Genomic DNA, 26,017 nt, shown 5'->3' on the forward strand with positions numbered 1-26,017 from the left:
AAGAGGAGGAAAAAGAAAAAAAACAAGGTGCGGCCATTGCAGTTGAGGTTTGGCGGCCTTCAGGAGCGGACATGGACGCTGCTGGAGCGCAACAAACGGAACCTTCCGAACCTGGCCCAGGTCCTTCCCCCGGCAGGGAGCGAAGCGGCACAATACTTACAGCGGGAGATATTGAATTTCTCCACCAGGAAGCCCCGGGTCTTGCACATAGACTGGATGAGGCCCAGAAGGCGGTGTCTGCTGCGTGGCAGGAAGAAATGCTGCTGCGCATACGAACCCGCCATCAAGGAGCTGAAGCTCAGGGAGAATTGGTGACAGAGGTCGTGAGCGGCCCAGAGGTGGGTGAGTGTGCTTCGCCTGCCCCGGCTGCTGAACCTACCGTGCCCGTACTGGACCTCATGGCCGAGTATCTCCTGCCTGGCGCGGTCACCTGGGAGCAGGTCTTTGCCCCGGAGCTGCAAGCTTCTGCTATAGGCGGAGACCTGCACTGCCGTCCAACTCCTGATTCGGAAATACCTGAGGCTGCTGGGGTATCCACCGACCCCAACCCGGACCGGTCCGCACTTGCAGAGGACCCGCAGCGACCTCTGCTGACACCGCTACCCGCACCGACAGTCACCTGGCCGGCGACTGAGGAGTGGGCCTGGGACAACCAGGGGGGGGACCTGATGGGCTTCCCCCGGGAGACCCGGGCTGAAGCGCGCAGGAGGAGCGAGCTGTGCCGTCAGCAGATCCTTCAACTCAGCCGGGAGCAATGCCAGAGGGAGATTCGCTGCAAGCGCCTCGAGGTGCACGCCAAGGCTGCAAAGTCCCGGGCCCTCCAGGAGGAGAAGACCCGTCCAAGCCCCCGTGTGGAAGGGCAAGTTGTCCTCTTCCACCATGAGTCGGGGTGGGGATTCATTCGGAGTTCCCAGCATGAGCACGACGTCTTCATCAGCCGGCAGGACGTCGAGTCGCGGCTGAAAAAGGGACACCCTGGCCGGAACCTCGTCCCGGGTGACATAGTCACGTACACCCGCCACCACGGGGTGCGGGGGTGGTACGCCCTGGATGTCCACAAGGTGTCCGGGAGTGATGCCCCCTCGCGCTCGGCCTTAGAGGACCGGTCAGCCTCCGTCGGGAGGAATGAGCCTTTTCCCCGGAGGGGACCCGAGAATTAAGCAGCCCCAGCGGCTGTAACTTGTTTAAAGTTGTAATGGTTGTGTTTATGTTTTAATTTACATTCCCGATTTCTAGAGACATTTGGCCCTGCGGACTTGCAGCAGACAGACTCATACCCTGTAAATAGTTTGCATCTCTTTAGGTGCTCCTTATTGGTTTTATGTAAAACCGTGGCTATTTCTACCTCAGACCTCAGAAGAAAAACCTGTCTGGAGTGGCTCTCCTGTAGGTCCAACTCAGGATCTTCATGCCCTGCAGCCACCCCAGGGCCTACGTTGGGGGTTTGGGACCGGTCCCTCGTGCTTCTGAACTGCCTTTAAGTCCCTGCACTTTAACCCATCTGTCTGTGCATAAATGTCTCTGGATGATTCTTGTACTTTTATATTTTTATACCTTTGTACTTTTATATTATATGCTGTTCGAAACGTTTAAGAAGAAGTGCCTCCCATAAAGGGAAGATAGTTTATTGTTCATATATATATATAAAAAAAAAAAAAACTGTACCAGGTATTGCTCTTTTGCAGGCTGCGGACGTGCTGTGTTTCACCAGGGGGGAATGTGGCGCCCCTGAGGGTTCGACCGCCACAGGGATGCTGCACCTCTTTAATGGGGTGTAGTGTTCCTCCTCTGAGGTAAGAACAGTGCGATGGTCAGGACCCTACCTCCACAACCAACACCACACTTCTCCCACCAGAGGGGGCTAGTAGGCACTAGGTGCTGCCCCTACTGGGAATTGGGAGACTGGGGAACCAAGAGATAGGGGAATCAATTAGTGGGTGAGGGTGGAGGATTCACATTTTAGTGACACTTTAAATTTCATATTTAATACAAAGCCATCTTGGTTCTGGGTTCTTTGATCGTTCTTTGATCGTGACCTTCCTCCCTGAGCGTGGATCCTGTGTGGACCTCCAGAGGATGGAGGCACGGCCCTCGTACCCTGGCTTTGGGTCGAGGGGCAGGTTGCAGATAATGAATGTCTCAGCCCGGTCAAGGACCATGACCAAGAAGGGCCGGAGCTCAGGAGTGTAGCTCCACCGCAAATGGATCCCAGGGGGATGCAGACGGAGCGGTATACGCCACCTGTCCTCGCCAACCTGATTTATTCAGAGGGATTCCGGCTGCAAGAGGGGTACCGGCCCCCGACACCTGACCTTGCCACTCTACGTCCTGGTCAGCGAAGTCCGGTAGGCCCTGAGGATCCCACCGGGTAACGGAAGGAGCGGAGCTGCCACCCGTACCCTTTTTCTGAGTGAAGTTCAGAGGGAGACCAGGCCTATCTACACACACACAGACAGGAAAGGCCCCGTCTGAAGTCTAGGAACACTCTGGGGCGGGGTCCTGATTGAACACTGGACTTACTCGGAGGTTGTCAGACCCCCACCCCCCCCCGTCTCTGGTGACCGCAGAACTCCGCGAGGAGCAGGGAGAAGCCTTCCAACTGCAATCTCCACCGTGAGTAAAAACTCTGGAAGTTAACCCCTATAGCCTCCGGACTCTTTATTTTGCATTACACCGCACTACGCAGTACCAGACCTCCTAGACTACAACCCCCTCCATCCTGTCCCTCTGCCCTGAGGCCCTGCCCCGCCTGTGGGGAGTAGTAACAACGATGGCTGCAATAACACCCTGCCTCAGCGGATTGTAGCGGCGCTGGTGGCCTTCACCAGGTGCCACAGGTGGCGTAGTCGAGATCAGCCACTCAACCCGGATAAGCCCATACCATCCTTTTTAATGTGACGGCTCTGGGCACGGAGCGGGTCCGGGCCACGGCTGCACCCCATCTACAACACAGGACCCGACTCCGAGTCCCCCATCTCCCAGGGTAGGGCTTACAGCGTCACACATATGTACATAAGAATGTCACTGTGTAAAATAGCTCTTACTATAGTACCAGTGGCATACCACTAATAGCGGCAGATCATATGGCCACATTTGAGCTCTTTAGGAGACCAGATGCTTAAAGGCTCCCTGCTGTACCATTCAGCCATGAGTCTGTGTCTCAGCGCACCAAGCATGATGTCACTATGTCACATCTGCTGTGCATCGCCTCCATTCACACGGTGCATAGAGCAGCTCATTGGGGAAACCGGGGTAGGTGATTAATTTTTATATATTTTTTTATCAGTCAGGACTTGTAGGGGGTTGTGGAGCCTTATACTGTGGAGGCGCCTACTGTGGGGTCATCATACTGTGTGTGGGGTACCTGTGCAGGCCATTATACTGTGGGTACTTTCATCATATTGTATAGAGGTCCTGTGGAGACCATGATACAGTGGAGGACCTGTGGGCCATTATACTGTGTGGGCAGCTGTGAGGGCCATCATACAATGTGGGTCTGTGGGGACCATCATACTTCTTGGGAACCATAATACTGTGTGAAGCAGGGGAGTTGCTAGGGAGCCATCATACAGTGTGGGTATATGGGGGGGCCATCATGCTGTGTGGGTGTTTGTGAGGGCATCATACCTTACTGGGGGGACTATGGAGTCATCTTACTGTGTGTGTGTCAGGGTTACTGTAGGGGAATTTACTGTAGGGGGGTATAATACTGTGTGTTGGATGCATGTTTTGTTGTATTTAAATCAACAGGGTGATAAAAAGGGATGAGAACACTAAAGGACTTCAGTATGGGCACATTCACTATGTGCATGCCACAAGACATGTTCATTTCCCTGTCTTCAAAAGTTGAGCTATGCCCTTTGTGAAAGCACCTATATACTGCGATTCTACTTACACTGCAGAATTTATTATTATTTTTTATTGGGGGGGGGGGCAATTTGGACTTTTGCTATGGGGCCCCATGATTTCTATGCATGCCCCTGGTTAAGGAACTTCCTTTCCATGGTAAAGACTTGTGTATAAGGTAAAATAAATAACCAAAAACAAAAATACTCCTCCACACCTTGGGCTATGTTCACAAGTAGCATTTTTTATGCGTTTTTGCACTTTTGTATTGCTTTCAACAGTGACAAATGCATTCAACGGGAAATGTCATTTTAACATTTTACAACCTTATCTGGCCATGTGCTGTGTGACACATGCATACAGTGCTGAAAAGACATGGGAATAGCATGGGGAAGACCCCTGGAAGCATCTCTAACACCCAGGTTACTGCCTAAAAGTGTGCCCATCAGAAGTGATCCTTGCCGCATCAGAAGATGCAGACTTGCAACTATCCCCGTGCTAGTCCTTGTCCCAGGGCAGTGTTCAATTTGTACCTCCCCCATTCCTTGCAATGCAAGCGCAAGTATGCAGCCTGCCACTCACCCACCCCCAGACTGCAATACCATACTGCTAACTTGCACTTGAATTGGGGCCTTTTAGTTTGGAGGAGGCCAAAGCTGGCCATTACCTCATGACTGCTTTGGCAGCGAGGTATCCATACTCAGTCCCCAGCCGCCCGGCGGCCGGGTGTCCACGCTCGGTCCCCAGCCGCCAGGGGGCGGCCGGGTGTCCATAAACGGTCCCCAGCCGCCCCTATTTCTCCTTGGAAGTTCCCCCACACTTTTCTTAGCCCGGCCTGCTTTAGAGCAGCATTGGACGAGCCCACCAGAGAACCAGACTCCTCCGGTGGGCCTTGGCTTCTCCATCAGGGGAGTTGAGAGTGCCAAGGTGAGGAGCATAATGATGATAGAAGTTAGCGTCTGCTTTGTTTTCTTGGAATGCAAGCGCATGTATGTAGTAGCGGCTAGGCCTGAGGTGGTCAGCGTTTTGGCGCATATCCTACCTCCTCCAAGGATTGCTGGATGTTTTCCTGCTACTATCCCAGTTCTATGACTCCCGTTTAAACAAAGCTTCAGGTGATGTGTAATAGTGGGGAAGGACGTAACCTTCCTTTGGCACTGAAGTAGTTAAAGAAAGTGTTCCCGTAGTTAGACCTCTCTGAACTGTTGGTAGACCAAGCTAAGGGGTTAGCTTTAGTGGTCCATTCAGTAGAGTGGAGGGGGAACTTAGTGCCCTGATCAAGCCTTGAGTGATATAGAGCTTGTTCCTGACATAATTCCTTGTGGGCTGCAGTACCTGTAAACAGCCACAAGATGCCACTGTCCTGGGTGCAGATGTCAGGTTGAGTCTGCTGGCAGTGTTACAGACAGTGATGGGTTAATGCTGTGTGAAGACAGCTCACTGAGGGTGGGCACATTAGGAAAATCTCTGTTTAGTTTCCAGGATCAGGAAGTGATTCTTCCGTTAGAGATAGGACGGTGAACCGTACGGGCAGCCTGAATGTATGGTGGCTGCTAGGGTAGACGGGAGCTCCATACCCTCAGACAGTGGGATCACTAGTGTGAAAGTCTCCCTACGCAAGAGCAAGAGTCCTGTTAGCCAGCCGGAGAAACTCATCAGAGGTAGTGAGGACCCGGGGCACTTCTAGTCTGCAGGAAGCAGAGGAAGATAAATAGGACTCCCGGCTAAGACGTGGGGGAGAGATCGGATCCAGATCAATGTTGGTATTGCAGAAGAGTCTCTTGGGCTAGAGATTAGAGTCACAGAGATGCTTCACTTAAAGAGGGAACAAGGGCTGAAGATGTTGCCAGTGCCTGTGAGAGAGATAATAACCTGTCGGGCCTTATCCATTATATCTGCCTGTAAATATTGTACATATTCCTCAACCCCAAGTAAAGTTCAAGTTCTGGTTAAGAACTTAGTGTCCTCTGAATTTATTGCTGCCCTGGTCCCAGAAGAGAAATGCCTGGAGACAGCCGTGATCGGATGGTTTGAAGTAAGTGGAGAGCACCACATACACAGCCACACATCAGAGGGAGGACACGAATTGTCTGTAGGGTGTCAGAGCGAGAGGGGGCTACAGCTCGCCCACGACTACCTTGCTGGGGCACCTTACAGATGAATGATGGATGAGGTGGTGGCAAAGGAGAGAACAGGAGGAACAGGGACCATTCACATCAATATCAGGCCAGTCAACCAAACATGTCTTGTAGGATATGTTTCTGTACCAAAAGGAGTGGTTCGGCTACACAGTTATAGGGCATACAGTGAGTGGAATGCCTACCAAAAATTTTGAGGCACTCCAATGCCCCTTGGAAATGACATGGAGGTCAGAGGGCCTTAACTAAACTGTTTTTTCCATTTATAGCAACTGGGTCTCCTGTGCACTTTTGGCCTAAGCAGTGAATGGAAGGCTTTCCAAAAATTATGAGGAATTGCAATGCCCCTTGAAACAGACGTGAATGACAGCATACTAAAAACCTTCTGCCCATTATTGGGGGGTGGGTCTCCCTTAGTGTTCACCTATGCATTGAAAAGCAAAAGCTGACTAAATTAGGAGGAAATGCAATGCCCGTTGGAAGAATGGTGGAGGTCGCAGTGGAATAAAAAGACAATATCAATGGCCCTTGAAAAAGTGGTGGAGGTCGCAGTAGCTTAACAAGACGGTTTTAATGCCCCTTGGAAGAATGGTGGAGGTCGCAGTAGCTTAACAAGATGGTTTTAATGCTCCTGGGAAAGTGGTGGAGGTCGCAGTGGAATAAAATGACAATATCAATGCCCCTGGGAAAAGTGGTGGACGCAGTAGCTTAACAAGACGGTTTTAATGCCCCTGGGAAAAGTGGTGGAGGTCGCAGTGGAATAAAAAGACAATATCAATGCCCCTGGGAAAAGTGGTGGTCGCAGTAGCTTAACAAGACGGTTTTAATGCCCCTGGGAAAAGTGGTGGAGGTCGCAGTAGCTTAACAAGACGGTTTTAATGCCCCTGGGGAAAGTGGTGGAGGTCGCAGTAGCTTAACAAGATGGTTTTAATGCCCCTGGGAAAAGTGGTGGAGGTCGCAGTGGAATAAAAAGACAATATCAATGCCCCTGGGAAAAGTGGTGGTCGCAGTAGCTTAACAAGATGGTTTTAATACCCCTGGGAAAAGTGGTGGAGGTCGCAGTAGCTTAACAAGACGGTTTTAATGCCCCTGGGAAAAGTGGTGGAGGTCGCAGTAGCTTAACAAGACGGTTTTAATGACCCTTGGAAGAGACGTGGAGGTTGCAGTGGAATAAAAAGACAATATCAATGCCCCTGGGAAAAGTGGTGGAGGTCGCAGTAGCTTAGCAAGATGGTTTTAATGCCCCTTGGAAGAGACATGGAGGTCGCAGTAGCTTAACAAGACGGTTTTAATGCCCCTTGGAAAAGTGATGGGGGTTGCAGTGGAATAAAAAGACAATATCAATGCCCCTGGGAAAAGTGATGGAGGTCGCAGTAGCTTAACAAGATGGTTTTAATGCCCCTGGGAAAAGTGGTGGAGGTCGCAGTAGCTTAACAAGACAGTTTTAATGCCCCTTGGAAATGACATGGAGGTTAGAGGGCCTTAACTCTGACTGACATAGGGCCCACAATCCTCAGTGTGGGGAGGCTGTGTTCCGTCCCAAGGTGCGACTGGGTCCCGGCTTCCACTATGTTTTCCCAGTGTGCCGTCAGGGAGATGTACCGTCCCTGGCCACAAGCACTTGTCCGTTGTCAGGTGGACTCTCCCAGTAACTGCGCTGTTGAGGGCACGGCAGATGTTTTGGGACACGTGCTTGTGTAGTGTGGGGATGGCACACCGGGCAAAATAGTGTTGGCTGGGGACCGAGTACCGAGGGACGGCCGCCGCCATAAGGTTGCGGAAGGATTCCGTCTCCACCAGCCTAAAAGGCAGCATTTCCAACGCAAGTAGTCGTGAAATGTGCGAATTTAGGACTGTGGCCTGTGGGGCATTGGCTGCGAATTTGCGCTTCCGTTCAAAGGTCTGGGATATGGACAATTGAACACTGCGGTGGGACGTAGCTGTTGATGCTGTTTCTTGAGAAACTGCCATAACAAGTGAAGACTGAGAGGAGTATGCAGTATGGACAGGGGATTGCCTTGCACGCACAACAGGGGGTTCTCTTACACGCACAACAGCGGAAGAAGCAGTGGTGACACCCACTGACACTGGTCGTGGACCCTGGGGTTCGCCCCACAAAGTCGGGTGCTTTGCTGCCATGTGCCTGATCATGCTGGTGGTGGTTAGGCTGGTAGTTTTGTCACCCCTGCTGATGCTGGCCTGGCAGGTGATACAAATGGCCTTTTTGGGGTTATCAGCAGAGTCTTTAAAAAAATTCCTGACTCTGGAAGACCTACCGGTTGTACTGGCAACGTCCCTCATGTTGGTGTTACGGGAAACTGTTGCCTGCCTTCTCTGTGCGGCCACCACACTGCTTCTTCCTGCCTGTTGGGGTACTCTGCCTCCCTCACCCTGTGTGCTGCTGGCCTCACTCTGCGTGTCCTCCTGCCACATTGGGTCAGTTACTAGATCATCCACCACCTCCTCCTCTTCCACTTCCGCACCACAGTCCTCCTCCTCACTTCGTGGCAATTGTGTCTCGTCATCGTCCACCTCTTGTGACAAATTGCCAGCGTCGCCTTCCTGTGGCCATAGCTGTTCAAATATTTGGCCATCGCTACATGGGATCTCCTCTTCCACCACTTCAAGCGCAGCAGACGAGGGGCCCAAATATGGAAATGGACCAGTGAACAGCTCTTCAGAGTGTCCAACTGTGGGATCAGTTGCTGTCTGATGACACTCGGCATGGTGGGAGGAAGGTGCATCAGAGTGAAGAGGAGTATGCAGTCGAGACTCACGGCTACTAACACTTGACCATGTGGAAGACAGACCGGAGGTGGTGGTGCCCAGGTGACTGGAATTATTATCTGCTGTCCAATTAATAACCTGTTCACACTGATCAGTTGGCAATAGTGGTGCTGTTGTGCGTTTCCCTAGTAATTCGGTCAAGAACTGGGAGCGAGAAGATGTGGCTGTTGGTTGTGGCACATTTTCACCTTGGCCACGGCCCCGTCCTCTGCACGCACCATCACCAGAACGTCCAGTTCCACGTCCCTTGCCACACGCCTTGCCCATTGTAAATGAAGTAAAATAGCTTACACTCACACTATCAATGGCAAAAGGGTAATAAAAAGGAGATTTGAACTGTGGAAGAGGAAAACCACAGTTCTAGTTATCTGGCATACACCAGATTCGTTTAAACAGATTTATTTGTGTCTGAACACTCACAGACACACTCAATTTTTATTTTGGGGGGGAAATACCAAAAGGTTAATAAGACGATTTTTGCAGGCTTTAGTGGCCCTACACTACCTATTTTGCAGTATAAATCTCTCCCTAGCTCAGCAGCACTCTCCCTACACCATCTGATCCGGAGCGACTGTGTCCAAGATTACAGCGCCCGGTTTTAAATACCCGAGGTGACGCTGTGCGGCCAGCCAATCAATGTAATGCCCACAACCAACATGGCTGCGGCATTACAGTGACTGGCTGGCAATCCCTGCATGTTCACTGGCTCTGTAAAGAGCGCCAAACGTGCAGGGCGGAGACCCGAGCTCCCGCCTGAGTTAACCGAAAATGCTCGGTGGTCGCCGAACATCCCGAGTATTGAGATGCTCGGGAGAGTACCGAGCAGTGTCGAGCATGCTTGCTCAACACTAGTAATGACGTCACTACATCGCATCTGCTTTCCAGAGTGTGAGTGCACCAAAGATCTTAACAGAGTGTTGGGGGAGCGAATTGAGTTTGTGTAGTTTTCTTTTTCATATTTATATGGGAAGAGTGTCTGTATACAGTGGCTATTTGAGGGCTCATACTGTTGTAAGAGGGTGTGACATTAAGGATGAGAATCCCCAGCGCTGTGTAGCATTTGTGCATGAGGACTGCTATCTACTGTCCAAACGGGACCCTGCGGGACAGACCAGAAGAGGGAGAGTTTCAGGAGGGCTGAGTTTAGATGGAGCACCCGATCAGGTGACCTTGATGATGCAGTTCCCTGGTATAAAAGGCCAGCACTCCAAAACGGGAGGAAATTTGGCGCCAAGAGAAGGGATGGACAGGATGTGTGTCTAGAGAGATGCTGAGGGCAGGGTGCCGGGCCGTTACAGGAAGCGCAAACCTTGTGGCGCGCCTGGAAGCAAGACCTAGGCAGTCCCGGACAAGCCCCGGAATCCAGATGATGCCAGTCAAGGCCCAAAGACCAGACCTGCCCAAGACAAGTTTCAAGTCCTAAAGATCAGACCCAAGAACCGGAGCCCAGATGACGCAAGTCAAAAGCCGAGGCCCAGCCCTCATCCCACCGGGTACGAGAGACATCCGCCGTTGGTCAATACCTGAAGATTTTGAGGAAACTATGCTTGGGGGTGGACACCTGTGTCAACAGGAGGCGCGAGTGAGCTGGGCCGTTGCTTCCAGCACTGACGTACGGTACAGCTGTCGGCCTGGGCCAGTGCAACAGAAAGGGAGAAGTGAAGGAGGCCCAGTGAGCCTTGCTAGACTTTGTCAGGAGTTCTTGCGGACTAGAGGGAAGAACTGGAAACGCCCGCTAGTGCCTGTGCTAGAGGAAGAAACAGTACAGTGACTCTCGTTATCGGGAACACCATGCCTGCTAGAAGACTATACAAATACTGTATATAAGAAGAGACTGTTATAATAGAGTGGACCTGAGGATTCATTATATGATTGATATTGTATATTTCATGCTGTAATTACCCTGTTATTCATTATTTACTAGTGTTGAGCGAGCACTAAAATGCTCGGGTGCTCGAAGCTCGGGCCGAGCTCGCCGTGATACTCGGGTGCTCGACCCGAGCAGCGAGCCCAATGTTAGTCTATGGGAGACCCAAGCATTTTTGCGGTGGCACCCCCGGCAGTCTTTTAAAAGCCTAACAAGTGCCCAAAACGATAGTGACAGTACTCATATGACATGGGGGCAGCATGGGGATCACCCCAGGAAGCATTTCTGACCCCCAGGTCACTGCTGTCAACAACGTGGTCAGAGGTATTAAGCCACTTTTACGGGCTCACAATAAAACGTTCAAAAACGAAACTGAAACTGCTTTTCTGTGAAATATGTTAAGGAAGTTCCTTTCCAGGGTAAAGACTTGTGTAAAAGGTAAAATAAATAACCAAAAACAAAAATACTCCTCCACACCTTGGGCTATGTTCACAAGTAGCATTTTTTTATGCTTTTTTGCACTTTTGTATTTGACTCGCCCCCTGGGCCGCGTGGGGAACCCGGAACCGGGCCTCTTGTGGGATGCTGGGGGTTGTAGTCTCCGTGTGGCGGCGACCCGGTCCGTGGCTCAGGGTGGTCAAACCAGTGGCAGTCTATTTGTGTTGTAATTGTCCGACTACGCCACCCATGGATTGCGGTCAGTGGGGACCGCCGCTGCGCTGCAGACCGCTGAGGCTGATGTTATATGCGCAGCCAAGAATGGGATAACTCCCCACGGGAGAAGTAATGCCTCAGAGCAGCTAGAGTAGATGATGGTAGTGATGGTGTGAGCGTCCCAGTACTAATGGTGCTGGTGCGGCGATGAAACACAGAGACGTGTGGTTGCAGTTTCCAATGCTTTACTCACAGTTCTCATCCAGGTCACTTGTGCACATGAAGGACCGCCTGAGCCGTGCTGCGTTCACCAGGCAAGGGGCTCGACCAACTCCCAGGCAATTCCAGAGCGTGGCACAGGGCTCCCTTCTCTTCCCTTCTCTGGCCGTCCCCACCAGTGACCCACATTTGTCCAGCTTCCTCGGGCCTTCTGTTGGCGAAACCTCTCTCCGGTTTCCCTGACCCTATGTGGTATGCTTTCCTGGTGGATGTAGTGAGGGGTCGCACCAAGATGTGGTCACAACCTCCGGTTTTGGCTGAGGATTAGTCGCCTCCACCAATTTTGGTTCCTGTACCCTGCTCTGCCAACCCTTCACCCGTTATCTCGTGGGTTCTTAGGGTTCCTTCTTCACTCGTGTCTCTGGGCCTTTCTCTGTGTTCCTGTTCCTTGTTTCCTTTCTTGCTTTCCTTTCTGTTCCTTCTTCTCTCTCCCAGGCTCCGGCCTCCTGACAAGGCCTGCCCGTGGAGCAGAGCCCATGCAGAGGCTCTGCTTCCTGTCTTCTCCTCTCACTCTTAACTTCTTCTCTGCACTGCACACTGATCTAAGATGGTGCCCACCTTATATACCTCCCTTATGTGTGAGCCCAGGTGACTAGCAACCAATGGGCTCCTACCTATGCCCAGAGACCCGTCCCCATTCTGCTCCTACACCACTGGGTTTACTTTCCCCTCCCCACTCCAGCCAGGGACAGATGCTGTCGTGCCTGCACTTCTGTCTAGTGGGAGCACCGTTGAGCTGTCCCTCGGAAATGGGGTGTGTGTGGTGCATGCAGCTTACTGAGCCCTAGTCCACACTCCATCCTTACCCGGGAGTGGAATACCACACCTCTGGTTCGAGGTGCAATACCCCTGTAGCAGCCGAGCCCTCGGGGTGCTACATTCCCCCCTGGTAAATCACAGCACGTCCTCGGGCTGGAAAAGAATAAAACAATTTTCGACATACAAAATTTTTAGAATGCATTCGCATATAAGACATTTAACCAAAAACTCATCCCTTTATGGGAGGTACTCTTTTCTTTCCAACGTTACTGGTATAAGCATTAATAAACATTATAAGACTTTCTTCACACACACACATATAATACCATAAACTCTTTTAGCAGCAAATTAAACTTTTCAATATAAAACTTTTTCAAGTAAAACATTCTTGAGCTCTGGCCGCTGTGCAACTTGCGACCAGGTAAAGGTGCAACAGTCCATTTAATCCTGAGGTAGACGTTGCAGTCTTTTTCATAAAACCAGTAAGGGGCGCTTTAGGAAGCGCAACTATTTACAAGTGATTGGCCGTTCCCAGTCCTCGGCCGGTTGGAAAGGGGGAATGGCTGCTCACAGTCCTCAGCCTTGTAGGGGATGTAGGGGGGTAACTTTTATCAGGAAACAGTTTCATCCACAATTCTGATACCCTGACGGGTAACTATTTACAGTTAATTTTACCGTTTATTCAATAACGGTGTCCTCCTGATGCTCCTTCCTCATAGCCTTCAGATCCGTCCTGATCCTCAGGGTAGTCCATGTCTGGGCGGTACCGCAGCTCCTCCTCTGTTAGACGGTGGACATGGAGGGCATACAGTCCCTTTGCGCCCTTATGCCAGGTGTAAGTGACCACGTCACCGGGGTACAGGTCACGTCCGTGATGTCCCTCGGCAGGTGGCTTTCCACGTCCCTTCTGGTGACAAAGACGTCGGTGTCAGCCTCCGGATCTCGGATGAAGCCCCAGCCATGCTCCAGCTGGAACTTTACTACAGTCCCGGTGGCTCTGGGACCGCGGATGGCCTGGGAGTCTTGTCGGGCCCTCCTCTTCTGCTCCGCGCTCCGGGCTTGGAGTCGCTCCTCCCTGATGCGCCTCTGCCGCCGCTCCCTTTCAAAGGTGGCCAGCTGTTGACGGCAGCAATCCAGGCGATGGGCTGCTTCCGCCCGGGTCTCCTGGGTGAACCCCATGAGATTCTCGCCGGTGGGGTCCCATGTAAACTGGGCATCCTCCGGCGGGGGTGGAGCGATGTTGGCAGGCTCCGGGGCCGGGATCAGAGGCTCGCTCAGGGGTTGTTCTCTCCGGAGACGGGGGTTGACAAACTCCGGTGGCCACTCAAAGGGCAGCCCGTCCGAGCTAGTATGTTGGGCGTACAGGTCCGCAACCAGGGGTGGCACCGCGGGCTTCGGACGGGTGGCAGCGCCCGGGGGCACTCGGCCTTGTGACCAGGCCGGTTGTCGCTTGTTGGTCGCGCCCGGGGGTGGCACCCCCAAGGTAGGGGGCGCTGGTGAGGCAGTGGCGCCCGGGTGTGCTGGGCCTTGCGTCCCGGCCTGTGACGTCTCCCGCTTTACGGCGCCCGGGTTCAGAGGGCACAGCGCGGGGCGGGGCGTGACAGTGACGTTTGCAGCCTGAGGCCTAGCTGGCGGCGGTGGAGGCATGATGTCAGGTACGGTCCCCGGGGCTTCGGGTCCCGCAGCTGAGGGTGAGGGCAGGCTGGTGTTCCCAGGGCTTGGGGTGGTGGCGTCCCCATTACCTGCCTCGGTCTCCGTGGCCTCCTCCGCGGCGTCGTCTGCAGCTGCCGGTCCCTCTTCTCCGCGCCCAGCGGTAAGCGCACTGCCCTGTCCCGGCGGGGTCCTCAGCTGGCTGCCTTCGTGCTGCCGGGCCATCTCCTCTCTCCACCCGGCAAACACATCCCACTGCGCCCGGACCATCCTCCTGTTCAGGTCTTCCAGCGCTGCGCGCGCACTGTCCGGGTCCCTGGGCAGCTGGGCTAGCAACTCTGTCAGGCTGCAGGGTGGCTCAGCTTGCAGCAGGCTGCGGGCCAGGGTGCTGGTGGGGTTCGCTGCTCCCTCCATCTCCGGGTGCAGCAGGTCCAGACTGATCCAGGCCGCGCCCGGCCCCACAGTTTTCTTTCCTATCCGCCCCCATGGGGGTTGGTCTTGGGGGCATCTGCTGACAATCACCTTCAGGAGCAGCCCCCCCACGTTGATGGACATCTCCACTGCTGCACTCATTGTTGCTGGGGGCGGGCTCCTTCTTTGGCGCCACTCTGGGACCTGGCCCACGATGGGAGGCGGCTTCCTGCTGTCTTTTGGTGCGCACATAATGGTGTCCGCTCTGCCAGGGCGGGAAAAACGGATGAAGATGGCGGGAAACGGTCCAAGATGGCGTCTGATGGCGGGAATCGGTTCCGGATGGCGGGAAACGACTCCGGACGGCGGGAAACTTCTGGAAATGGCGGGAGACTTCTTTTCAAGGTACATGTACGATCTTCTTCAGGCACGCAATACCCTCTTGTGGCGGGTTGGTAAAGATCCTGCCGACTACGCCAAAGTTGACTCGCCCCCTGGGCAGCGTAGGGAACCCGGAACCGGGCCTCTTGTGGGATGCTGGGGGTTGTAGTCTCCGTGTGGCGGCGACCCGGTCCGTGGCTAAGGGTGGTCAAACCAGTGGCAGTCTATTTGTGTTGTAATTGTCCGACTATGCCACCCGTGGATTGCGGTCAGTGGGGACCACCGCTGCGCTGCAGACCGCTGAGGCTGATGTTATATGCGCAGCCAAGAATGGGATAACTCCACACGGGAGAAGTATTGCCTCAGGGCAGCTAGAGTAGATGATGGTAGTGATGGTGTGAGCGTCCCAGTACTAATGGTGCTGGTGCGGCGATGAAACACAGAGACGTGTGGTTGCAGTTTCCAATGCTTTACTCACAGTTCTCATCCAGGTCACTTGTGCACATGAAGGACCGCCTGAGCCGTGCTGCGTTCACCAGGTAAGGTCATTCAAAGGTCTGGGATATGGACAATTGAACGCTGCGGTGGGACGTGGAGGTGGACGTTGATGCTGTTTCTTGAGAAACTGCCATAACAAGTGAAGACTGAGAGGAGGGGGCATCTTTGCATGCAGTATGGACAGGGGATTGTGTAGCACCCCGAGGGCTCGGCTGCTACAGGGGTATTGCACCTCGAACCAGAGGTGTGATATTCCACTCCCGGGTAAGGATGGAGTGTGGACCAGGACTCAGTAAGCTGCATGCACCACACACACCCCATTTCCGAGGGACAGCTCAACGGTGCTCCCGCAAGATAGAAGTGCAGGCACGACAGCATCTGTCCTTGACTGGAGTGGGGAGGGGTGGAATACCCAGTGGTGTAGGAGCAGAAAGGGGTGGGTCTCTGAGCATAGGTAGGAGCCCATTGGTTGCTAGTCACCTGGGCTCACACATAGAAGGAGGTATATAAGGTGGGCACCATCTTACGACAGTGTTCAGTTCAGTGGAGACAGTCTGAGGAGAAGACAGGAAGCAGAGCCCCTGCATGGGCTCTGCTCTGCAGGCAGGCCTTGTCAGGAGGCTGGAGCCTGAGAGAGAGAGAGAGAAGAAGGAACAGAAAGGAAAGTAGGAAAGGAACTGGAACAGAGGAGAAAGGAAGCAAGGAACACAGAGAAAGGCCCAGAGACACGAAGGCAGAAGGAACCCCATATGCCCAGAGGAGATACTGGGTGAAGGGTTGGCAGAATAGGGTACCGGAACCCAAATTGGTGGAGGCAACAGATTCCTCAGCCAAAGACCGGAGGTTGTTACCACATCTTGGTGCGACCCCTCACTACATCCACCAGAAAGGCATACCACATAGGGTCAGGGAAACCGGGAGAGGTTTCGCCAACAGAAGGCCCGAGAAAGCTGGACAAAGGTGGGTCACTGGTGGGGACGGCCAGAGAAAGGAAAGGAAGGGAGCCCTATGCCACGCTCTGGAATTGCCTGGGAGTTGGTCGAGTCCCTTGCCTGGTGAACGCAGCACGGCTTGGGCGGTCCCTCATGTGAACAAGTGACCAGAATAACAACCGTGAGTAAAGCTTTGGAAACTGCAATTACAAGTCTCTGTGTTTCATCGCCGCACCAGCACCATTTCTACCGGGACACTCACACCATCACTCCCATCATCATCCACATTAGCTGCCCTGAGGCAATACTTCTCCCGTGGGGAGTTATCCCATACTCGGCTGCGCAAACAACATCAGCCTCAGCGGTCGGCAGCGGTCCCCACTGACCGCAATCCACGGGTGGCGTAGTCGGACGCTTATTATAACACCAATAGACTGCCACTGGTTTGACCGCCCTGGGCACGGACCGGGTCACCGCCACACGGAGACTACAACCCCCAGCATCCTACAACAGGCCCGGTTCCGGGTTCCCCACGCGGCCCAGGGGAAGAAGCAGTGATGATACCCGCTGACATGGGTTGTGGACCCTGGGGTTCGCCCCATAAAGTCGGGTGCTTTGCTGCCATGTGCCTGATCATGCTGGTGGTGGTCAGGCTGGTAGTTTTGTCACACCTGCTGATACTGGCATGGCAGGTGGTACAAATGGCCTTTTTGGGGTTATCAGTAGAGTCTTTAAAAAAATTCCTGACCTCATGTTGGTGTTACGGGAAACTGTTGCCCGCCTTCTGTGTGCGGCCACCACACTGCTTCTTCCTGCCTGTTGGGGTACTCTGCCTCCCTCACCCTGTGTGCTGCTGGCCTCGCTCTGCATGTCCTCCTGCCACGTTGGGTCAGTTACTAGATCATCCACCACCTCCTCCTCTTCCACTTGCACACCACGATCCTCCTCCTCACTTCCTGGCAATTGTGTCTCGTCATCGTCCACCTCTTGTGACAAATTGCCAGCGTCGACTTCCTGTGGCCGTGGCTGTTCAAATATTTGGGCATCGCTACATGGGATCTCCTCTTCCACCACTTCAAGCGGATCAGGCGAGGGGCACAAATCTGGAAATGGACCAGTGAACAGCTCTTCAGAGTGTCCAAGTGTGGGATCAGTTGCTGTCTGACGACACTCGGCATGGTGGGAGGAAGGAACATCAGGGTGAGGAGGAGTATGCGGTCGAAACTCACGGCTTCTAAGAGTTGACCATGTGGAAGACAGACCGGAGGTGGTGGTGCCAGGTAACTGGAAGTATTATCTGCTATCCAATTAATAACCTGTTCGCACTGATCAGTTCACAATACTGGTGTTGTTCTGTGCTTCCCTAGTAATTCGGTCAAGAAGTGGGAGCGAGAAGATGTGGCTGTTGGTTGTGGCACATTTTCACCTTGGCCACGGCCCCGTCCTCTACACGCACCATCACCAGAACGTCCAGTTCCACGTCCCTTGCCACGCGCCTTGCCCATTGTAAATGAAGTAAAATAGCTGACACTCGCACTATCAATGGCAAAAGGGTAATTAAAAGCATATTAGAACTGTGGAAGAGGAAAACCACAGTTCTGTTTCTCTGGCCTACACCCGACTCTTTTAAACAATCTGAACAATCAGGGAGAAACTATTACTGTTTACGGAAAAAATACCAAAAGCTGGATAATAGAGATTTTTTACCATGGAATGGCAAAACCACAGTTATTGTTTACTAGGGTATACTAGACTTTTTTAAATATATATATTTGCGGTTGAACAGTGAGCGACACACTCAAACTGGTTTTTTTAGATATAAATGGTCCAAAAGTGGGTAATACAGAGGTTTCAACCGTGGAACTGCAAAACCACACTTGTATTTCTCGGGCCTACACCACACTATTTTCAACAGATATATTTGTGTCTGAAAAAGAGACACACTTTTTTTTTTTGGGGGGGGGGGGGGGACACACCAAAAGGTTAATAAGACGGGTATTTGTACAGTGTGAAGGAGGGAAAAAAAAGAGGATTTAGATGAAAAAAAAAAAGGATTTTTCCTGGCCCCCGAGACCTGGAGCTAAGTCCATTAATTTCAGCAGCAGGAGCACACAGGACTGTAATGCAGCGTTTGCTGGTATAACCACTGCGTCTCCTATACAGCCTGCCTGCCTGCCTGCCTGATATCTGGGATGGATATTAGTCCTGAGAAGGACTGTTTGTTTGATCTGGCAGCCTTTACAGACCCTACACTAACTATTTCGCAGGATATATCTCTCCCTAAATCAGCAGTGCTGTGCCTACACTGTCTGATCCGGAGCGACTGTGTCCAAGATGGCGGCGCCCTGTTTTAAATACTCGAGATGACGCTGTGCGGTCAGCCAATCACTGTAATGCCCACAACCAACATGGCTGCGACATTACAGTGACTGCCTGGCAATCCCTGCATGTTCATTGGCTCTGTAAAGAGCGCCAAACGTGCAGGGCGGAGACCCGAGCTCCACCCCGAGTAACCCGGAAATGCTCGGTGGTCGCCGAATATCCCGAGTAGCGTGATGCTCGGGCGAGTACCGAGCAGTGTCGAGCATGCTCGCTCAACACTATTATTTACCATTGCTATAGTTACCACAATTTCCAGCCACATTAGGGACACAAACAGTTTCATTGGGTACTTCCACCTTGTCCCTGCGCGTTGCATCTGGTCACCTGCTTACACTGTATGTAGGAGGCTGTGTGGGGGCTCATACTGTATATATGGGGCTGTGTGCAGGCTCATATGGTATATGGGAGGGTGTCAGCATACTTAATTCTGCTCAATATTAAATGATACAATTAATATTAATATATAATATAATAATTATAATTAATATGTTAATATTAATATTGAGTAGAATTAATTTTAGACTTCTAGTTCGGCCTCCAGAATAGTAACTGTCTGTCATGTGGCCCCTCGGGAATATTAATTGCCCACCACTAAGAGATTATATTTTCAGTCAATGCTGGGAACTAATGGGAGGACAGCGTCCATAGATCACTGCTTGCCCTCTTCTTTATGCTTTTATTGTATAATGTCAAACCAATACCAAAGCTCCGACAATTGTCTCCTACACATACTGTAACCATTAACTGACACTAGCAAAGTGGGCAACATTTCTAGAACGAGTGCACAGCAGAGTGTGACACTGCCCTTGGCAATCCGTCAGAATCAATTACATGTCAGTAACAGAATTGCGTGTTTCTCTTAGTAATCATAAGAGCACTATGCCATTAGCTTCCCGCAGAGATTATCAGCAAGGTAGCTTTTCATGACTTTTTCAGAAACATTTTCAAAATTGTCCTCCTATTATTTGATCAATTAGTTTAGTATAATAGTGTACTTTTATGAAAAGAATGGGGAAAAGCATTGATGACTGTGAACCCATTTTGTCTCACCGTGAGTTAAAATGGTCGCTTGTGAGATAAAAGCTGCAATAACTACCAGAACAAAGCTGGATCCAGTCTAACTACTGTATTCTACAGTTAGGTCCACATATATTTGGACAGAGACAATATTTTTCTAATTTTGGTTCTAGACATTACCACAATGAATTTTAAACAAAACAATTCAGATGCAGTTGAAGTTCAGACTTTCAGCTTTCATTTGAGGGTATCCACATTAAAATTGGATGAAGGGTTTAGGAGTTTCAGCTCCTTAACATGTGCCACCCTGTTTTTAAAGGGACCAAAAGTAATTGTACAGATTAAATAATTGTAAATAAAATGTTCATTTCTAGTACTTGGTTGAAAACCCTTTGTTAGCAATGACTGCCTGAAGTCTTGAACTCATGGACATCACCAGATGCTGTGTTTCCTCCTTTTTGATGCTTTGCCAGGCTTTCACTGCGGTGGTTTTCAGTTGCTGTTTGTTTGTGGGCCTTTCTGTCTGAAGTTTATAGTCTTTAACAAGTGAAATGCATGCTCAATTGGGTTGAGATCAGGTGACTGACTTGGCCATTCAAGAATATTCCACTTCTTTGCTTTAATAAACTCCTGGGTTGCTTTGGCTTCATGTTTTGGGTCATTGTCCATCTGTAGTATGAAACAGCGACCAATCAGTTTGGCTGCATTTGGCTGGATCTGAGCACACAGTATGGCTCTGAATACATCAGAATTCATTCGGCTGCTTCTGACCTGTGTCACATCATCAATAAACACTAGTGACCCAGTGCCACTGGCAGCCATGCATGCCCAAGCCATCACACTGCCTCCGCCATGTTTTACAGATGATGTGGTATGCTTTGGATCATGAGCTCTACCACGCCTTCGCCATACTTTTCTCTTTCCATCATTCTGGTAGAGGTTGATTTTGGTTTCATCTGTCCAAAGAATGTTCTTCCAGAACTGTGCTGGCTTTTTTAGATGTTTTTTTAGCAAAGTCCAGTCTAGCCTTTTTCTTCTTGATGCTTATGAGTGGCTTGCACCGTGCAGTGAACCCTCTGTATTTACTTTCATGCAGTCTTCTCTTTATGGTAGATTTGGATATTGATACACCTACCTCCTGGAGAGTGTTGTTCACTTGGTTGGCTGTTGTGAAGTGGTTTCTCTTCACCATAGAGATTATTCTGTGATCATCCACCACTGTTGTCTTCCGTGGCTGCCCAGGTCTTTTTGCATTGATGAGTTCACCAGTGCTTTCTTTCTTTCTCATGATGTACCAAACTGTAGATTTTACCACTCCTAATATTGTAGCAATTTCTCGGATGGGTTTTTTCTGTTTTTGCAGCTTAAGGATGGCTTGTTTCACCTGCATGGAGAGCTCCTTTGACTGCATGTTTACTTCACAGCAAAACCTTCCAAATGCAAGCACCACACCTCAAATCAACTCCAGGCCTTTTATCTGCTTAATTGAGAATGACATAACGAAGGGATTGCCCACACCTGTCCATGAAATAGCCTTGGAGTCAATTGTCCAATTACTTTTGGTCCCTTTAAAAAACAGGGTGGCACATGTTAAGGAGCTGAAACTCGTAAACCCTTCATCCAATTTTAATGTGGATACCCTCAAATGAAAGCTGAAAGTCTGAACTTCAACTGTATCTGAATTGTTTTGTTTAAAATAAATTGTGGTAATGTCTAGAACCAAAATTAGAAAAATGTTGTCTCTGTCCAAATATATATGGACCTAACTGTATCTGACTGAAGGGAGCTGCGAAGAGCGCGGGAGGGAAACAAGAATGTACTCTCAAAGGAAGAATCACATTATAAGACCTAACAAATCCTTGGTAAAACATTGGAGATCTGGTTGACGACCTGGAGGAGAGCATAAGAAGAGTTAAAATACACACATATGGATCCATATGCTGAACGTTTCTGATAGCGTTAAATGGGCATTGAAAGTTAGATAAAAGTCACCTAAACTCTATATTCAACACATTTTATAGAATCACTTGAAAATCCCTTAGATTGCTGTCTGTATTGTTGAGACGGTGTATTCATATATATGAGACAGGACAGGTGTCCATACTTGGAATCTTTTAAAAGACTTCATTTCAGTTTTCAAGGTTAATTCATTGAAGGTTTTTACTTCATCGGTTAAAGCTTTTATGAAATGAATTTTTGGTCCACTCTTCTTTAAAGGCTTTAAAAGCAGTAAAATGAGACATCAGCCATAAGTAGTCCTTGTTCAATATGGACCATCTATGGTATTAAAACACTTATCTGAAAATTCATTGTTCCTGTCCTTAAAGGGAACCTGACAGCTGATACATGCTGCCCGGTCCACTGATACCATGCGTGTATCAGTCACTGGCTGTATTATCACAGCCAGGTATGTTTGACTCTGAAACGCCACAGCATTTACTTTAAAAGCTGTCAAGGACCAAGCCACGCAGTGACTAGTCGAGAAGGCCAGTCCCCTGTGTGCATGCATAGAGAGAGACCAGTCACTCAAGGGGAGCAGGCAGGGATGAGCTGCCAGGGACCCGCCTTTCTGACTAGTCACATGTGCAGCTCAGTCCAGGTGGCTTTTTAAGTATCTTTTTCTCTGAAATGCTGCAGTGTTTCAGGTCAAACAAACATTGCTGAAATCTTACAGCCAGTGACTGATACATGCAGGTTACCCTAGGATTGGGCAGCATGTATCAGTTGTCAGGTTCCCAACATTTTTGACAAGCACTGCAGTTAATTGAGTCCTAATAGTGTGTAATATTCTTGCCAATTCAAGTGGTCGCCATGTGACCCCAAGTATGGGATTTGCTTAGCTGCACTCACATGCCGACTAGATTCTCATCTGCTTCTCTCAGTGTTCTATTGAGAGTGGCAGGAAAAGAAACTAGTTGGCATGTGACATAAGGATACAAATCGCTAACTTGTGGTCAAGTGACGACTATTCAAATTGGCAAGCAGACTCAAACCCTAATTCTATATACATGCAGAGTTTATTTAGGAGCTTTTTTTTGCTTTTGCTTTCCAAAATTCCCATCAAAAACCTTTTCAAAAACACTTGGAAAACTCTCCCTATTCATTTCTGTGGCAAATCCACTTTGCTGATAATGAGATTTTTTTTTCTAAAAAATGAAAAAAAAATCCTGGTCTAAAAAAATAAAGTACATGTCACTTCTTTGTAGTGTATCCTGATGGAAACTGCACCAAACTAGGCACTGTCCAATCTGAAGGCAGGAAATAATGCTTTAGGAAAAAAATTCTTCTAAAACCAAAAGGAAAAGAGAATACTTTGCTGAAGCAATTTACCCTTGAAAAAGCTGTCGTTTTTTAACATCTCAAAAAAACTCATGCATAGCCTAACACTGTGTATATTACTCGCTTTTAAGGTTTGGCAAATTGCACTCGGCTGAACAACCCCATTAAGGTATAATCTTAAAGAGGTTGCGCAATATAGGAAAAAACATTTTTAACTCACGGATGGGCTTAATATAAAAATGGCATTAGGCCACGTGCACACGTTCAGTATTTGGTCAGTATTTTATCTCAGTATTTGTAAGCCAAAACCAGGAGTGAAACAATGAGGAAAAGTATAATAGAAACTCGTCACCACTTCTGTATTTATCACCCACTCCTGGTTTTGGATTACAAATTCTGAGATAAAATACTGACCAAACACTCAACGTGTGCACGTGGCCTTAAACTCACCTTTTGGTGCAGACACTGATCTAGTGCAGGTTGCAATAGAGGTCTCTACTGGCTCTGACTGCAATGCCTGCTCTTTCAAGAAGTAGCAAAATCACTTCAGTCTGTGATTGTTTTAGGCTGTGTGCCCACGATGCGTTTTTTAAGAGTTTCTGCAGCGGCAAAAATGCTGCAGAAACGCTTAAAAAACGCATGGTAGAAGGCCTGCCATGTTCCCCAATGATAATCCGCATTATTTTGCGGAAGCGCTGCGTTTTCGCCGCCATTGACTTGCATTGGAACGCATGGAATCCGCATCACTGCATCTGTACATGCAGAATCCATGCGTTCCAATGCGCGGATGGTACCCGGGTGTGGAGGACAGGAGACTCTCCTTCGAACCCGGGTACCATAGAACCTGTGAAAAAAAGAATAAAATAAAAAATAAATGTTATATTTACCTTCTGATGGCCCCCGCTGCGCTCGTCCTCCCATGCCGGCAGATCGCGGTGGACTGAAAGACCTGCGCTGACGTCATAGTCATGTGACGGCAGGTCCTTCAGTGTACCATGATCTGCCGGCAGCCAGGACGGAGCGAAGCAAGACTGCGGGGGCCATCGGAAGTTAAGTATTGATTTATTTTTTTATTTTTAACCATTCTCTCGGGTCACACTATATAAATCCATGCCGGTTGCATGGATTTATATAGTGTGACCAAGTTGACAAGCACTTTCCAAGTGATGCTAAAATCGCTTGGAAAGCGCTTGTCAACCCGCATGCGGAAATGCAAGTGAAGAACACTTTACATCCGCATGTCCCTGGCAGGAAAAACGCATGCACAATCCGCATGCACAATCTGCATGCACAATCCGCATGCACAATCTGCATGCACAATCCGCATGCCCAATCTGCATGTACAATCTGCATGTACAATCCGCATTAACAATCCGCATGTACAATCCGCATGCACAATCTGCATGCACAATCCGCATGCCCAATCCGCATGTACAATCTGCATGTACAATCCGCATGCGTTTTTTCTGCCAGGGAGATGCAGAAACGCTCAGGAAAAATCCGGAGCATTTCTGCATCGTGGGCACACAGCCTTAGCAGCAGGCAAGTGACTAGCAGAGCCCATCATTAGTGAAACATATGATGACGTGCTCTTCTCATCACCTCACCACTGTGGCCAATCACAGGTTGTAGCAGTCCTTCTACTTACGAATGGCGCAATCATCGTTTTCAGAGCTGGTGCAGACCTCCATAGTGATCTGCACTGGATCTACAGGAACGCTAGAAGCTGAGTATATCACCATCCAAGCCTTTTTCTATATTGGAGAATCAATGCTGCCCTACTGGCTAATTTATAAAACACCTGCAGGCAGCCTAACAATAAGATGGTCAGCAGCAGGGCCATATTTGGCATTCATGCTGCCCTAGGCATGTTAAGGGGTCACGCCCCCTACTAATCAGTCAGACTAAGGCCAGTTTCACACGTCCAGATATTTCTGGTACTGGGAAAACCCATACAGGAGATATCCATGTCCATGTGTGGCACACATGTAGCAGCTGTGTGCCGCATCAGGAGCAAACGTACCGGCGCTTGGAAATCAGTGGTACAGTTAGCGCTGTTACCAAGCGCTGGGTTCTAAACGCTGCCCTCATTATGGTTCCCTGCCGGCGCTGCGATCAGCACCAGCAGGGACCATGATGAGAGTAGTAGTGTCTGCTCCCGCAGTGTCCGACTGTAAGAATAAGAATAGAATAAAAAATCCTTATTCTCACCTGTCTTAAGTGTCCACCGCTGTAATCCATACGACCGCTCAGGCAGAGGAGCCGGGGAGAATGACTACTGCAGCAAGCTGGCCCCAGAGCTGTGCTCAGTAAGCGGTGTCCTGGCACTCACTGAGTGCAGCGCAGCTCCGCGGCCCGCTCACTGCAGCAGCTCATTCTCACCAGCTCCTCTGCTGAGCGGTCACATGGATTACAGCGGTGGACACTTACAGTAGAACAGGTGAGTATAAGGAGTTTTTATTTTATTCTTATTCTGACAGTCGGACACTGGAGGAGCAGACACTACTACTCTCATCATGGTCCCCTGCTGGTGCTGATCGCAGCGTTGCCAGGGAATCGTGATGAGGGCAGCATTCAGAACCCGGTGCTTGGAAACAGCGCTAACTGTACTGCTGATTCCCAGGCGCCGGTACGTGTCACACAGATGGCATCTGTGTGCGGTATGTGTTTACACGGTCCCATTGACTTGAATGGGTACTTGTGATCCGTGCTGCTGTCATCCAAAAACGGACATGTCAGCATGTTTTGCCCATGGACACACGGTCTGTGGAAACACATTGACATGTGCGCAGACCCATTAATTTGAATGGGTCTATGTGTGTCAGTGTCTCCGGTACGTGTGAAAGAGACTTAAAGGGGTTTTCTCACTAATGAAAGTTGATTTTAATCAATAGATCTTGGAATAATAATAAGTTCCACAATTGGATGTGTTTTAATAAAATGTTCCTGTGCGGAGATAATCTTATAAATGTTCCCCTGTGTAATGGCCGTGTCTGACCGTGTATGGAACATGGTCTGATCATTCCACAGCTCCTGGGCAGGGGAAGAAGGAAAAGAGTATACAGACATTACAGCAGGGAACGCAGCTGATTCATTTTCTGAGGTAAAACATTTCCCTGCCTGTTTTTAAACAATGT

Source organism: Phyllobates terribilis, unplaced genomic scaffold (genome assembly GCF_046119375.1).
Source record: "Phyllobates terribilis strain yellow unplaced genomic scaffold, ASM4611937v1 Scaffold_241__1_contigs__length_2998254, whole genome shotgun sequence".
In the NCBI taxonomy this organism is placed as follows: Eukaryota; Metazoa; Chordata; class Amphibia; order Anura; family Dendrobatidae; genus Phyllobates; species Phyllobates terribilis.